The 16,354-nt window shown below is 52.6% G+C and overlaps 1 long non-coding RNA gene across 1 annotated transcript; it reads right to left on the bottom strand.

Moving 5' to 3' along the window:
- Positions 1-1,045: 1,045 nt before the first annotated feature.
- LOC110256849 (uncharacterized) lies at positions 1,046-3,684 on the bottom strand. Its single transcript, XR_014828365.1, has 3 exons — positions 3,310-3,684; positions 2,639-2,849; positions 1,046-1,478 (listed from the first exon to the last, which is right to left on the bottom strand). It is a non-coding gene; the product is annotated as an uncharacterized LOC110256849 (long non-coding RNA).
- Between the last annotated feature and the right edge of the window lie 12,670 nt (positions 3,685-16,354).

The following is a 16,354-nucleotide window of genomic DNA, read 5'->3' as shown; positions in this document are numbered from 1 at the left end:
AGGGGAAATGTTTTTTAAAAATTAAAAATTTTTAAAAATGAGTTCTTGGATAGGGAACAGAATGGTGGTTTTCAGAGGTGGAGCAGAGGCAGGGTGAGCCAAATGGATGAAGGGATCAATGGGGACAAATTCTCGTTATTAAGTAAAAAAGTTGTAGATGTAACGCACAGCATGGCAACTATGGTTAATAATCCAGAAGGGCATCTTTGAAAGTCACTAAGAGAATAATCTTAAAAGTTCTCATCACTAGAAACATCTGAAGCAAGATGTGGTGATGAATGTGAACTAGACTTGCCGTGGTGATCATTTTGAAGTGTGTGCAAATATCGAATCCCATTGCACACTGAAAATAACATCCTGTTACATGCCAGTTACACAGACTCCACCTTAAAAGTTCACAGAGGAAAAAGAGAAACACTATAGATACGAATGTAGTCTGTGGACCTCGGGTGACGATGCGTCTGTGTGTGAAGGCACCACCCTAGAGGGCCGCCAGTAGTGGGGAGTGGCTGTGAAGGGGGCAGGGGGTATACGGGAAATCTCTATGCTTCCTGATCAGTTCTGTTGTGAACCTGAAATTTCTGTAAAAAATAAAGCCTGTTTTTAAATGACAGGTAGATAGATATGCAAACAAAAATGCACCGTGAGACGTCTATATATATGTCAAAAAAGGAAACGGGAGAAAGGATTCGATGGAGGTAAAAAAGCAAAGCGATGATAACAGTCACTACGAGGCTGGCCTTTCGCCATTGCCTCCATAAGGACCCACCCTATTGCTCACATCACTCCCGGAAAACACAAATAAAACCACAATGAGATCCGGTCTCTGTATATCCCAGAACTGCTGACATTGAGAAAACTGACAACCCCAAGTGCTGGAAGGATGTGAACAACTGGAACGCTCATTCGCTGCCAGTGGGGACGAAATCTGGCGGAACCAGTTTGGAATAAGGTCTGGGAGTTTCTTGTAAAACTAAATATATACCAACCCTATGACCCAGCATGTCCACACCTAAGACAAATGAAGACACAGGCCCACAAAAAGTCTTGTACAAGAATTCTGGAGCCACTTTATTCATTCAGCCAAAATATAAAATTAGCCCAGTTTTTCAGGGGTAAGAAAATGGAAAAAACAAATTGTGGTAGAGTCACATAACAGCAGATTGCTCAGCACTCTAAAGAAACAGACTTTAGATACGCAAAACAGCATGGGTGGACCTCAGAAACATTGTGCCAAGTGAAAGAAGCCTTACACAAAAGAGTGTGCATTGTATGATTCTGTTCTATGTGAATGGGTCTAGAATGTGCAAGACTATTTTATGGCAGAAAAAATCAGAACTGTGGTCCTGTCAGGGGAAGAAGCATGATGGGAACTTCCAGAGGTGAGGACGCTGTTCTACAGCCTGATAGCGCTTTACGCATCATCAAGACCCAGGGGCTGTGCAGTTACGACTTGTACACTCCACAAGATGAAAATTCTGAAACAAAGGAAAAAGAAACACGTTTTGAACCCAGTTAACACATTCTGAGGTACTTAGGAGGAAGTGTACTGAAATCTGCAATGTATTTTGAAACGCATCTAAAAAATATAGATCCATGGGTGAAGAGATGGGTGGATGTGGAGGACAGACATGCTAACAGGTAAGGAAACGTTAAAGGCAAAACCTAAGCAGGCAAATGGGTGTTCTCTGCAAATTCTTTCAACTCCGCTAGATGTTTGAAATTTTCCACAATGAAACTTTGAGAGAAGACAAGTCAAAATTCTGATATATTTGGATATTTTAAAATACACATCTAAATAACCCATATGTCAGGGAAGAACTAATGGGATCTTTAAAATATTTAGAACCGAACGACAATAAAATGCTGCGTGTCAAAACATGAGATTTCATGACAATAGTACTTAAAGTGAAACGTACTGCTCAACTGTTGATATAAAAGATGCTAAAAAATAAATGAGCTGCAATTTTAAGTGAGAAAAAGAACTATAATAAAACCAAGAAAAATGAACATTGTGAGAGATAAAAGCAGAATTTAATAAGACAGATAAAAAGCCAGAATTTGGTTTTTGAAGAGACACAAAATAAATCTCTGGCAAGTCTGATAACAAGAAGATTCAAACCAATAACGTGGAGAATTTAAAAGGACGCATGAGTACAGATCCAACAAGAAGAAAATACTACAACTTTAAGCTGATAAATTTGGAAACAGATCAAATGAATAAACGTCTAAATAAATACAGCTTATAAATGAACGAAACTGATTTGAGAAAAATAGTAAGCCTGAGTTAATTACTGAACTGCTGAAATTCCATAAGTTCTTTAAAATTTTTCCTTCAGGATAACTAATACTCCCAGATGGTTGTACAGGTGAGATCATTCCAGCCATACATCATTCCTCCCTTGGAGAAAGAGGGAAAAATCCCCCCTGTCTCCTTCTATGAGGCCGTTATTATTTTGAAACCAAAGTAAGACAAAGAAGGAAAAACATGGCAGGACAATTCCAAGCATGAACATACATGCAAAAATCCTTCATCACACAGTAGGATCCCAAATTAAGTGATGTATTAAAAGGATAATAGTAGCCAGGAACGTACCAAAAAAAAACCAGGAAGGAGGGCAGTTTGTCATAACTTAACCTCATGCCAAGTGTTTGGGTCCATCAGAGGAGCCGGGGCTCTTAAGAGCTGCCATCAGAGGCCTCGGGGTGTGGGATGAAGCCAGGAGAAGCATCACCAATGCTGAGAAGGAAGGATTCTTCCAAGAAACCAGGGAAGACCCCAGAGGGATGTCTGAGGAAACTCACTGCCGTGTTCAGAGGAAACCACAGCAAATTAGGACAAGCTGTGCCTGTGAAAAACATACCCAAACAAACTGTTAGTCTAGAGGGCACTGGGAAGGGGAAAAAATGGGTACAATGAAGCCTGGCTCGGTCCGCGGCCCACACGGGGTCCCAAAGGGCTAGTGCCAGGGAAGTGCTGGGGAACCAAGGTCCCCACCGTGTGCCAGGCAGACAGGAAGGCGGCGGGCAATCAGAGCTGTGCAGGTGGGTGTGCAGCAGCACGTGGCCCAGGCCCAGGGGTCGGACGTCCCCACAGCTCAGGAGCTGCTTGGGAGCAGGCAGAGGCACGGCCGAGACCCTGCATGGTCCTGGCTTCCTGTGGTTTACTGATCTTGTCTCCTCTAACACGAGGTGGGACTGACGCTCTAACTTCATTAAATGGGTGGACTTTATTAATAACACAGGCGCGGGGCGTGATAAGGAAGCTTCTGAAGGCAATCTGTCCAAAATAAGAAAACCAAGGTTCACCTGGAAGCACCCCAAGGAGAAGCACCAACACAGAAGGCGCAGTGGGCTCACAGCCTGGTGCTCGCCATGGCACCCACTTCATCGTAGCTGGAGCCTGAGGACCAGGACACTGGCAAGGGGGGCTCCCCTCCCACTGCTGAAGGGCCAGTTCCCTGCAGCAGGATGGGCAGGTCACCTGAGGCTGGGAAGGAGACTTTGTGAGCAGGCCACCAGGTCCTAGGGGCGACTCAACCATCCGTGAGAGAGAGATCACCCTAGATACCCGCTCTAGGGAGGCTGTTGGGTTTGTCAGAAAGACACAACCGGCAGGAGTTCATTGGTGTCCCTGGAAGGAGAGACGGACGGAGAAGCGGGGGCGGGAGGGACACCCCCACCCAGAGGGCTGCCTGGCTTGCATGGCTGCCCGCCTGTCCTCCTGGCTCCCAACCCCAAGGCATCACGTGGCAGAGTGGGCAGTGCAGAGGTGGACGAGACCAGCTTTGAGCTTTGGCCCCTCTGGCCCTTCCCAGGGAGCTTTGGCTCAGGTGCTTAACTCCCCTGGGTGGGCTCAGGTATGCTCTGCCCCCCCACCCAACCACTGGAGCAGAGTGTGGGGTCCCAGGGATGGGGTCGAGGCTTGTTGGTATGTAGGTACTTCCTTTAACCCCTCACATGCTCTGGGTGGCGTGGCTGAGTCTCCTCAGGGCAAGGGGCCTCGGGGAGCCCAGGGCCGCTGAGAGAGCCAGGAGCTAGCCAGGTTGTAGAGGCCCTGGGAGGCGTGCAGATATTTGTGTGCCCTCCCAACCATGCCCCTCAGGCGTCTGGTCCTCCTGGGAGCACCAGGCTCCTCTTCCTGGCTCCTCACTCCACACACCTGGTCCCCACCCACCAGTGAGGACCTGTGCCAAGTGTCACATCTCCGTGCTAACTCTGCCCAGCATGCGTCCTTATCTGACCCTTTTCTGGTTTGTCCAGTGATTGTCCGGAGACCCCCGAGACCCTGCCCTCCCTGCACCCTTTCCAGATGACCAGGCTGCCAGTACCTGCCTGGCGCTCGCGCACCATCCGTTAATGACAAGCTCCGCCTATGTGCTCCATCGGGGACGGACGCCACTCTCCTCAGAAACTGCGGGGAGCCGAGGACATGCAGGAGGCCGAGGAAGGGAACTAGCCTGACAGCACGGTTCCAAAGGCAGGGTTCCTCACCGAGGAACAAAGCCTACCCGCTGGCACAGTTCCGAGGGCAGGTTTAGAAATAGGGGAAAGGGCTTACCTGGCAGCACAGTTCCGAGGGCAAGTTCTAAAAATAATGAGGTTCACCTGCTAACCCGACAACAGCATCAACAATAACAAGATGAAGGCTTTGCACAACAGTACAAGAATAAAACCACTTCTGGGAAAAATCAGTCTTTCTTGTTATTTACTTATTATTCAATCTTTCCTGTTATTTGTTTGTTATTTTTTGTTATTCTCCTATATTGTTTTGTGACTCAATAAAATTGGAACAACAAAAAATTGGAACAGTAATAAAATAATAAGAGCTTCACTTTGGTTGAATTCCCCCTATTCAGATCCAATGTAGGGAAAAACAAAGTATTCGTTAGTTTGTTACAAGTAAGAATGGGTTGTAGAGTTAGGCAATTGTGCTATGTACCATAGCTTACGAATAGGTTAGACATACATGGAAAAACATAATAATCTTGCTTTTAATGAATTTTGTAATAAGCTTTTAAGTTTTATGAAACTAAGTTGCTTTGATATAAAAAAATATTTTCTCATACTGTCCCCTGACCATAACGCTTTGAAGTTAGCACCCCAAGCTTTAATCCAAAACATGAGTTTTTGTAAATGTCAAATTCTTATGCTTGTGACCTTTCTAGTTGTTAAAGATTAGCTTAAAACAATAACAGGTGGTGCTTGCTAAAAGTAACCACAAAACGTTTTTTACCGAATCGCCTTATTTTCATATAACGTTTTTTCCACATGATGTTTTGTACCCATTGTAGTGTTACATGATGTATTGTATCCGTTGGTTTTCATTAAAATCCTTAGAATACAATGTATATCTACTGTACCATGTAATCTAAAAGTTTAACCTTTAAGAATATGACCTAAGCACTGTAATGTAAGTTACAATTAAGCTATCCATATAAACTGCTACCTATGCTAATGAAATTTGAGCAGTCCAGCGCCCTGAGAGAAGGGACAAAGAGGCGGTCTCCGTGTGCATCCCCGACACTGTCCATCCCCGCAGGGACACCCTGGCTGCTGGAGCTGGACTCCGGCAGGAAACATTCCCACAGGGGCTCCGGGAAGGCCGTGGTGGCTCTGCCGCCCTGTCCTGGTGTCAGAGTGAGGGCAGGGGTGTAAGAGCCCTCACACTCCCTGGGCAGAGAGTCTCCAGGCTGCAGGTTTGCACCGCTCGAGTCCCCTGGGTCTTCGAGGATCTGCTCCTAGACAACTTCAGAGGAGACATCCCTGTGTCCCTGGGATCCTGCAAAGGGGCCCATGGAGAGAGACCCTCCCCAGAGACCCTCTCCCTAGAGAAAACCAGCCTCAGTACAGGTGGGGGGCCGTCTGCTCTGCCAGGGCTGCCTGTGACCACAGCGGGAGTTTGCAGCTGACAGTGTCCTCGAATCCCCAGTTCTAGGCCCGATGACCCAGGCCCTCGGCAGCCCAGGAGCTGGGAACCCCCGGCCCCGGGCACCCAGGGCTCACAGGGTCTATCTTCTCCAGCGTCCTGCTGACTTTCCCCACCCCCACAGCTCCGCCCCTGCTTCCAAGTGACCAAAAGTGGGAGCTGGAGTCCAGCCGTGCCCAGGGGCAGCAGCTCTGCACCTTTGCGTTTGCAGGGGCAGCTGGGAGCCCACGGGGGTCGGACAGGTCGGGAAGCTGGGTTCAGGGAAGTGATGGAATCCAGGTCAGGTCTCGGGAGGGATGGCGTGACCGATGTGCAGTCTGCTACTTGCCTGTGCGAGCATCAGCCTAAACCCAGACAGTAGGACTAAAACCCCTTCCTCCTTCAGAGGGTCCAAAGATTTGGGCTTCCCGGAGCATGGACACGGCCACGCCGCACTGCAGCTCCCGGCGCACCGTGTGGGCCGTGGCAAGGTCCAGGTCGGCGTCACAGACGGTGCCCAGGTCAGGCCATGTCTCACCTCCAGGCGCCCAGCGCAGGGGTGCCCACCCCCCGCCAGCCAGGCCTGTGTGTGTCCTGGGGGCAGACAGACAGGGCAGCCTGAGCACACAGTCCTCCTTCTTCCCTCCCTCGGAAGCTTCATGGGTAACTCTACTTCCCGTCAGGGACCCCCCGCCACGCACCACAGTCTCTTCCTGCACCCGACCCTCCCACAACTTCCTGCGAGTGCTGGGAACCCCACACGCCAGAGCAGTGGGTCCATGAGTGTTCACAGAGCTGGTCAGGTGGTGCCCATCCCTCCTTGAAAGGCCATGGTCCTGTCCCACCCACCACACCAGCCTGCCCAGATGCACTGCATGGCAGCAGGTTCCATGATCCCAAGGTGGGAAGGTAGAGAGGAGAAAACCACAGGGCCCCCCAGGACATGGTGCCTGAGCTGCCAGCTTCCTCCCCAGTCCAGACTCAGAGAGCCCCAAGCTCTTCTGTAGGCTCAGGCAGTTGACTGAAGGCTCAGACTGTCCCACGTGTTTCCAGTAAGTCCCAACTATGGCTGAAGTTAGCTTAGAGATGCTCAAAGCTGGCTGCATGTCTCTCATGTAGGGAAGCCCTGAAAAATCCCCTAAAGCTTCTGAGGGACTCCCCCCCACCAGGGGGAGCCCAGTGGAGACCCCAGGAAACAGCCCTGAGGGCCACTGAGCCATCCACTGTTTGCACCTCCCGCAGAGAAGGGTGGAAAAAAGGGCCCACTGTCTGTCCTGCGCCCGCTGCTCCTGCTGCTCCTTCAGCACCCACGGCGAGGAGCTAGAGGCACAGACCCAGTCACATGGAGACAGGCTCACCCACGGCACCCCCACACTCCCACACCCAGTAGGTGAGCCAAGATGTTTCTGGTCCCTCCTGCCCCTTTATTTATTGAGGTCCTTAGGGCTGAGTATCAATCACTTACAAGCAGGCCCCGGGCAGTGGCTCTGAGGTCGGGCACAGGTCAGCCTCCTTCCACCTCCCAGGGCCACCTCCCAAGCTACAACTGCAACCATCCAGCTTTTCCTTTGAACACTGTAAAACCAACCCTGTTCCACAAACTCCATCCGCATGGACTCCTTGATGGCGGTGCCTTGAAGTCTGCCAGTGTAACACGCACGAGACCACTTGCAGGAGCCCTTGGAGGAATGCGCTCCTCTGTCGGAAAAATTCTCAAAAAGCCTGCTTCTGAAGCTGAGATGCTGAAAACAAGAGGAATGTGGCGTTTCTGGAGAAATCGCTCTCTCCCTCCCTTAAACCCCAGGAAATATTCCTAACATCTTGAAATGTTGGCACCAATCTAGAGGTCACTGAGCTGACCCCCAAGGGGACACACAGGCCTAGAACCAAAGAAGTTATGAGCTTCTCCAGGCCACCCGGCGTTAGTCCCAGGACACCAGATCCAAAGCGATAGTGCTGAGAAATAAAAATGGTGCCTGTCCTATCAGCAAACAAAAGATGTCACAGGCATCAGCTACTGCAGCCACCCCCAAGGGTGAGCAGGGAGCCCTGAGGGCACACGGGAAGGAAATGAAGACCACCTGCCATCTAGCAGCCACAAGACTGCAGCCTCTCCCCAGGGTGAGCCGGGTGAGCCCCGAGGGAGCTCAGGCTGTGAAACCACAAGATGCTGGCCCCGAGAGCTGAGGTGTGCACCACAGGAGTGATTGCTGTGAGCCCAGACCTTACGTCTCCCGGGCTCAGAAAAGCACCAGGCCCTTGAGATGCCTCGTTTTCTGTTATTAGCAACACTCTTTGCTCCCCCCACCTGCCCTTTGTTGCAAAACTCCTGCAGATCCCGGCGCCTCCCTCGCCAACTCAGAGCACTTTTCTCGGGGTCACTTGAGAGGCTGCCTCCTGGGCTTAAGTCCTCAGTTTTGTCCACCAAATAAAATCTAATTCTCAACTTTCAGGGTGTGCATATTTTTTTAGTCGACAGGGTTCTGGAATGATCAGGGAGTAGGCTTCCAAGGGACTGGGCCAGGAGAGCAACCTTCTTACCCGAGCAGACGACCTCACCAGCCAGGACACAGGCTTAAAGATCGCCCGGCTGGCCTTGCAGTTCAGCACAGCTGGCTCAGAGCCCTCACACACAACACACTGCTGCCCCTTTCCAGAACCTCTGTCTCTGGTACGGGGCTGAGCCACACCCCAGCTCCCTGCAGAGGACAGTGAAGGTGGGGTCGGCTGATGGCTGCTCACAGTATGTCAATGTCTGGCTGGAACATGCTCGGCCCCGGGACCCCGCACAGGGGCTCCGTCCCCTCACCGGTTTTATCACTACGTCCAGACCCCCTGCAAAAAAGAACCCATCCATTTCACTGGCCTTGCAGATAAACCTCTCCAGTTCCCCTCCTGGGGGCTGCTGGCTGCGTGGCCCCCTCCGTGTCCTCACAGATTCTTCCCAGCCGTGTTCCCCGTCCACCTGCCTGGCTTTTCCCCCTGCAGCCAGGACCTCCCGGGGAGTCCTGCCCCTGCCTCCCAAATCCTGCACTAGCCTTTCAACCCTGTCTCCTCCCCACATACCCTGAACATCCCACCTGAATGTGGGACAGGACCTCTCCAAGGAGAGGCAACTCAAGAAGCCTCTGGCCAAGGTAAGAATTGCCCTTATTGTAATGGTCTCATTGTAACGGCTGCCCAGGTCTCAAGTTCTCACACAACCTGGCTGCTCCTTCCCGCCCCCACTAGGAAAGGTATGCAGCCCCCTCCTCACCCTGCCCTATGGGGACACATATGCCCCCAACCAACCAGCAGGTGTATCCTAAGACCTCTCCTCGCTCCTTTGTCCCTGGGCTAGGAAAACAGACGCCCCACGCACCTGCTCTCCCTGATGACCAGAGGTGGTCCCACTGGCTAGCAGTGCTGCTCAGCTCAATCAGCTTATCTTTCTTCTCACGTCGCTCTGAGAATGGAAGTTTTTTCCAACGTGCACATGGACCGCAACACCGAACATCCCTCCGGAAGGAGAAAGGACAGTGACCTCCCCAACACAACAACCCTCCCACCGAGTCCCGCCTCTTCCAGGCCTTTGGTCCCACCTCAGCCTGGACGCAGTCAAAGGGCCACCATCCAAGCCAAGGCACCTCTTTCACCAGGGGCCTCCTCCAGCTCCCGACCCGTTTCCTCTTTGTGATCGTGCTCTTCTGAGAGTCTCCGCTCCCTCGGTGTCCGGCCCCACAGCCAGGTTAGGCCCCTTGCTCGCATTGTCACCTGCGGTGCCCCTGAGATTCCCGGGCTGCCTGCCTCCCTGGCCACCCTCAGTCCCCCAGCGAGCAACAGTTCACACACATGCTGAGCCTGCAGCTGGATGAGTGTAGACAAATGCGTTTCCACGCAACCACCACCCGACCAAGACCCAGGCTGTGCACCCCAGAGAGTTCCCAAGCTTGGCACGAACGGCTGACAAGCCCATGAGGCGCCGTGACTCCGCTTTTTTCTCTGGGTTTCCTGCTGAACCTTTGGGCGCCTCTAAGCCCTGCTGCCCCAGGTGGGCAGGACTCCCCTGCACCCAGCCTGGGCTCTTTTGCACCCCTTTCCCCAGACACAGCACCCCCAGAGCAGCAATTTCATCGCCCTTCATGGTGTCATCAGCCCACGGGTCACACAGCTGCTCTTCGGCCCAGATCAGCCCAGCTTGAAAACCCTCCTGGGGAGGGTCTGAGACCCGGGCCACAGGCCACAGCCCCTGTGTGCGCTTCCACGACCACTGCTCACACTTCTGCCCCAGCGCTGGGGTCTCATCTTTGCCCACAGCCCCCCACAACCCCAGGGATTGCGGGTTCTCCTCATGTGCCAGGCGCAGCGTGGGCCCCAGCAGGGTCAGAGGGGACCAGCCCTCGCCTGAGCACATCACCGCCGGCACCCAGTCGTGCTGCCAGGGCTGTGGGCCCCAGGCCCCCAGGGCGCACTCATGGATGGACAGCTCGTTGCCCTGGCAGGTCAGGCTGTGCAGCCAGTGCTGAGTCCTGATTTCAGGGCTCAGGACCTTCCCGGGAGCGCCAAAGGCGGACCCGCAGCCTAGCTCCCTGTAGACTGCCTCAGCCGCTGCAAAGCCCCAGGTGTCAGGCGCAGGGTGCCCCGCGGGCCCCAAGGCTGAAGCAGTAGGATCCCATTACAGCGGGTGAGGCGGAGGGAGAGGCCCAGCTGCTCCTCGGAGGCCCCTCCTGAAAGGGACACAGGCCCGGGTCAAGGACACCCTGGCCGACTCTGCCCTCAGTACCAGAGAGGCCCTTCCAGGAACCCAGGAATAGGCGTGGCAGAGGCCTGAAGTCCTTTTGTGGGACCAGTGCAGACCTCCTGAGTGAGGTCCGAGAGGCGCACTGACCTCCTCCGACCCCTTCAAAACTGTGCTGGCAGACCCCGAGGCAGGCCCCTTCCAGCCAGGGCACCGGGCATCTGAACTGCCCTGAATCAGCACCTCCAAGCACGCGGGTGACACCCAGCCACCTCTGGGCCCCGAGAGCAAAGATCTGCTCCTTCTCCTTCTTCCAGGTCCTCAGAGATGCCAGCTGTACCCCCATACACTCACTCGCTCACGTGAAAGATCACTTGAAGACTGACACGGGTTTGGAGAGCCCGCTCGCTTCGCTGTTCTGACTCCCAGGACGGACCGCTCGCCGGTTTCCATTTCTCTGGGGACTGGCAGCCTCACTGGGAGCTGTGTCTCTGGAAGCTGTCTGCAGCAAGGCCCCATGTGGCCCAACCCTGCAGCCCCTCTATAAACCAGCACATCCAGGGGCAGCCTCAAGGAAGCTGGAGGAGGGAACGGTGGCGTCGCGGGAGGGCCCTGTGGGGCATCCCCGCCTCGTCCTCCTGGCCGGTGTGGCTTTTACAGGGAAGGTGGGGTGACAGGGGGATTCAGTGTGGAGGGTCAGTGTGGGGGAGCCCAGCAGTGAGAGAAGCAGGGGGGCTGGGGGGGGGCTTCTGTGATATGGTGACAAACCTGAGGGAGCTGCCCCAGGAAGAAGGTGGCCAGGGAAACGGTGACAGGGCCAGGAATGCCCGCCCTCCAGAGCGGCGCACTGGGACCCTGTGTGTCATCTAATAAGGCAGCAGCCTCGAAGAGTGGGCTGGGACACACCACTCATGCTGGACCCTGCTGTGAGCAGGAGCGTCCCACAGCAGTCCTGGCACAGAGAAGGGGGAAGGAGAAAGCAGCCAGGCCAGGACGTGGGGCCTGGGCGACGCCAGCGAGGGTAACTGCTTGGCGCCATGGAGGCCTTGCAAGGAGTTCCCTGAGCTGAGAAGAGTTGCTGTCAGGCTGAGACTCAGAGAAGCAAGACTGGAGGGCTCCTAGGAGACCAGAGGCCAAGAGCGGAAGGTCAGGGAGAGGGAGAAGCAAAGTCAAGCCAGGGCCCCCAACCCCAGAGAGCCCCCCCACAGCTCCAGGAGCCCAGGCAGAGAGCAAGGAGGGGGTGCACCCCAGCCCCTCAGCCCTAATGCTGGGAGGTCTCACAGGCAGAGGGGGCAGGTATGCATACGAGCCTATGGTGCCAAGATGCCTGGGGGCGTGGGAGACCGAGGGCCAGGTTGCCGGTGATGGAGGAAACCCACAGTGGTATCAAACTATTCTACACTATAAAGCATCTTAAGTATCATGATTAGTGATACTCTCAGAACTGAGTCCAGAGCCCTGGCACAGGGACCTGGGAGCCCACTCCAGACACACTCGGGGATGAACAGGGCCCACCCTTTCCGAGCCAGCCCAGTCTCAGCTGCTGCTGAAGCAGAAGCAGGAGACACTCACCTGTAGGAACAGCCTGGAGGACGAGGAAAAGTGACCCAAGGCCCAGGAGGCAGAGAGGGGACCTCATGATACCACCTGCTTAGCTGTGAAAGCAGATGCCCCAGGGCTGGGCCATCATAGTGCAGGCAGAAGCCAAGGCAAGAGGGCCAGTCAGGATGCGGAACTTCTCAGTGGGTGCACCTGTGATGCTCCACTCACAAGCACCCAGTGGGCCACGCTGTCCCGTGCACTGCCCTGTCCGTGTAAGGAGGACCAGCTCTGGGCGTTGCCTCCATCCTAGCAGAAGGCACAGCTGCAGGGACCTCAGGGGGCCGCTTGCCCTGCCTGTAGCCCTGAGCCCTGGTTGCTGAAGGACTCTGGGTGCCCAGCACCGCTGGGGTGCAGGCTGATGAGGTCCCTGTGCCCAGGACAACACTGAGACACAACCTGCGAAGGCAGTTCCATGTCCAGGTGGACGGGGACGTGAAGTGTGCACCCCGCATGCCAGGGCAGTGCAGACAGCTCAGTGCCCAGCAGGGGAGAGCAGGACAGCACTTCTGTGCCAGGAGCAAAGGAACTGAGCTATAGAGCCTGTGGTTACGACAGAGCGGAGAAGCCATCGCAGGCTGAGAAGACAGACCCTGAAGAGGGTGGTGTGAACAGAACCTGTGAGACCCCAGCTGACAGCCATGGTGGGAGGAGCAATCTAAGAGCAGAGGGCGGGTGTGAGCTGCTAGGGACAGAAGCAGGACAGTGCCCAGAGGGGGGCCTGGGAGCCGGGCAGGCTGCAACTCTAGGTCAGATGGTCAGGGAGGGACCTGAAGAAACAGCCACAGGATCCTGCAGAGAAGAGCTTCTGAGGCAGAGGGCCCCATACAAAGGCCCTGGGGTCAAAGAGCCCTGCCTACTCCTGTACCCGCAGGGGAGCTGAGGGCTGGGGCAGAGGGAGCAGAGAGGAGGCCAGGGAGGACCTCACACATGGGAAGGACCCTGGCCTCCACTCCGCAGGCAGGGAGCCTTGGAAGGTCTGAGCAGTGACCTTGAACAAACCAACACTGAGGACTCTCTTGGGCTGGCAGGGAAGGAAAAGCCTGGGCGGGCAGGGCAGCGGAGGGTGCGAAGAGCCCTTCTGCGGGCCAAACTGACCGTGAGGAGGGAGGAGGAGGAAGCCAGAGTTTAACCTGAGGGCCTGGAGGAGCCGCCTCAACAGAGGTGGGCGGTGCCAGGGACAGGCTGCCTCCAAGGCTGAGGCTGTTTCCCTCAAAGATAACGGTATTTTTACTGAGATATAAGATCCTAGAAAAAGAAAAGCAAACTAAACTCAGAGTAAGCTGAAGTAAGGAAATAAAGAAATCAGCGAGGCAGTAAATAAAAGGGAAGAGAAAGCCAAGAACTGGGTGGTTGAAGAGGCTGCTAAAATGAGTAAACCTCTAGTCAGGCTGATTGGGAGAAAGGGACCGAAGACACAAATCACCCGTATCAAGGACAGAAGACGTGACATCGCAGCACAACCCCATACGTTATACAGCTATCAAAGGGCAGTAGGGGATACCATGAACTGTTTCATACCAACACATTCAAAACATACACAAAATGGACGAATTCCTGGAAAGACGCAAAGTATCAAATTCATGCAAAAAGAAATCATAAATAGTCTACTGAAAACAATTGAATCTGTCGCTAAAAATCTTCCCACCAGGAGTTCTTGTCGTGGCGCAGTGGTTAACGAATCCGACTAGGAACCATGAGGTTGCAGGTTCGATCCCTGCCCTGGCTCAGTGGCTTAACGATCCGGCGTTGCCGTGAGCTGTGGTGTAGGTCGCAGACGCGGCTCGGATCCCGCGTTGCTGTGGCTCTGGCGTAGGCCGGCGGCTACAGCTCCGATTCGACCCCTAGCCTGGGAACCTCCATGTGCTGCGGGAGGGGCCCAAGAAATGGCAAAAAGACAAAAAAAAAAAAAAAAAAAATCTTCCCACCAAAGAAAACCCAAGCCTAGATGACATCACTGGTGTATTCTACCAAAAATTTTAAAAAGAAATATTCAATTCAAAATGCCAAGAAAGAAAGAAAATCATTTCTATACAAACTCATCCATAAAATTAAACAAGAAAGAACACTTCCAATTCATTCCGTGAGGTCGCTCTCCCTAGTTTCAAAACCAGAAGAAGGTGTAACAAGAAGACTGGGTACCAACATCACTCACACCTTTAAATACAAACTTTCTAAACCAAATCTTCTAAAGAAACTTTCTAGACAAAATAATTTGCAAAGTGAAAAAGCCCCACCTTAAAAGAGTACATGTGTATAATTCCATTTAAATAAAGTTCACAAAGTGTTACACACATAGAGAACAGACTCGCGGTCGGCAAGCGGGGAGGGGGAAGTGGGACGGAAGGGGACTTGGGGTTGGTAGATGCCAACAGTCACATTTACATGGATTGGCAGCAAGGTCCTACGTAGAGCACAGGGAACTCTAGCCAGGGCGTTGGACAGAGCACGAGGAGCGACGATACCAGAAAAAAGGATGTGTTTTATATACGCATATAGAGAGAGATGTGACTGGGTCAATTTGCCGGACAGCAGCAATGGACACAAGATTGTGCGAGCTATACTTTAATAGAAAAAATAAAATAAAATAAAATTCAGAAAGTGCAAACTAATTCAGTGTCGAAAGCTGAACCACGATTCCCTGTGGGGGCGGGTGCAGGAGCGACGAGAGACAGACAGGGCGTGAGGGCTGGACAGTCTCACGGTGACACGAAGGTCGCGACTTGCGGCCGTGCACACTGCGACACACGAGGTAGGTGCTGCGCTAGTTCTACCTCGATAAGAGAATTAAAAGGAAAACAAAGACACAGCATATCAAAACTTTGGGGGTGCAGCTAAAACCACACTAAGAGGAAACATCACAACCTGAAATAATTACACTAAAAAGAAGAAAAGCTGACAATTAGTGCTCAAAACATTCACATAAAAAAGCCAGAAGAAGTAGGAGGAAAGAAATTACAAAGCTGAGAGCAGAACCAAGTGAAATCGAAAGCAGACGTTCAACGAAAACTGGGAAGAAGGACAAAGGTTCGTGTTCCACGCGCCCTGGGAGGTGCTGGTGATGAGAACGCCCCTCTGACAACATTGATCACGACCCCGAGTGAGGAGACAGCGGTGAGCAGCGTCCTGAGCAGAGTGCCCACGGCTGCAGAGCTCAGGGCCATTAAAATAACAGCCGGCGTGAACCACTGCATGCCTGGTACACTTAGAAATTTTAGATAATATTGCCAATTCGTCGAAGAACTTGACAAACCAAATATGAGATTAAAAAAAAAAACCTGGATGCTCCAACTATCTGTATTTTTAAAAATTGAATCTGAGCAAAAAAAAAAAAAAAAAAATTCCCGAAAAGAAAACTCCAGTCCCAGATGGCATCACTGTTGAATCCTTCCAAACACTTAAGGACGAAATGAAACCAACGCTACACGAAGTCTTGCAAATATTTTTTTAAAACATAAGGAATTTGTCCTATGGCTGAATAATCATTATACCAAAAAATGAAACAGAAACACTCACAACAAGGAAAATTATACATCAAATTCTCCTCTATTTACTTCTGAGAACTGCAAAAGAACGTCACACCATGACAAAGCTGAGTTCGTTTAACCCAAGGCTGGTTTAACATTTGAAAATCAGTCAATACTGCTCTCACCTTGCTAACCAAAAAGTGGAGGAAAGTCATGTGTTACCTTAACGGACACAGAAAACCATTTTCTAGGCCAATGTTCTCATGAAAAAAGGCAAAACACCTAAAAAATTCAGAATAGATTGGATTGTCTTTGGTCTGATAAATGACATCTACCAAAGAAAAGAACCTCAGATGTCCCATTCATGGGTGACGTGAAGTATGAAACCCCGTCACTCTTTGTTGCAAATCAGAGAAGGGAAGGTGCCCGCCCGCCGCCCGCTCTTCAGCACGGGGTGGGTCCTGGCCTGTGAAATATGCACAAGAAGAGGAGACTCAAGGTGCGAGAACTGGAAAGGCGAGGGTAAGTTCGACGTTGTTCGCAGGTGGCATGATCACTCACCGAGAGTCTGCGAGACCCTCTGGGTGCCGTTAGGAAGGATCAAAAACGGGGAAGGGAAGTGAGTGCCTGCTTCCACCACGGAGGCTCCGGTACTTATTCTGC

Source organism: Sus scrofa, chromosome 14 (genome assembly GCF_054392235.1).
Source record: "Sus scrofa isolate SSC_HxYL_T2T_F1_AM1 chromosome 14, Sscrofa_HxYL_maternal_Yorkshire_Landrace_v2.0, whole genome shotgun sequence".
NCBI lineage: Eukaryota > Metazoa > Chordata > Mammalia > Artiodactyla > Suidae > Sus > Sus scrofa.
The sequence above is the reverse complement of the archived record's forward strand: the minus strand, read 5'-3'. Positions and strand labels throughout refer to the sequence as shown.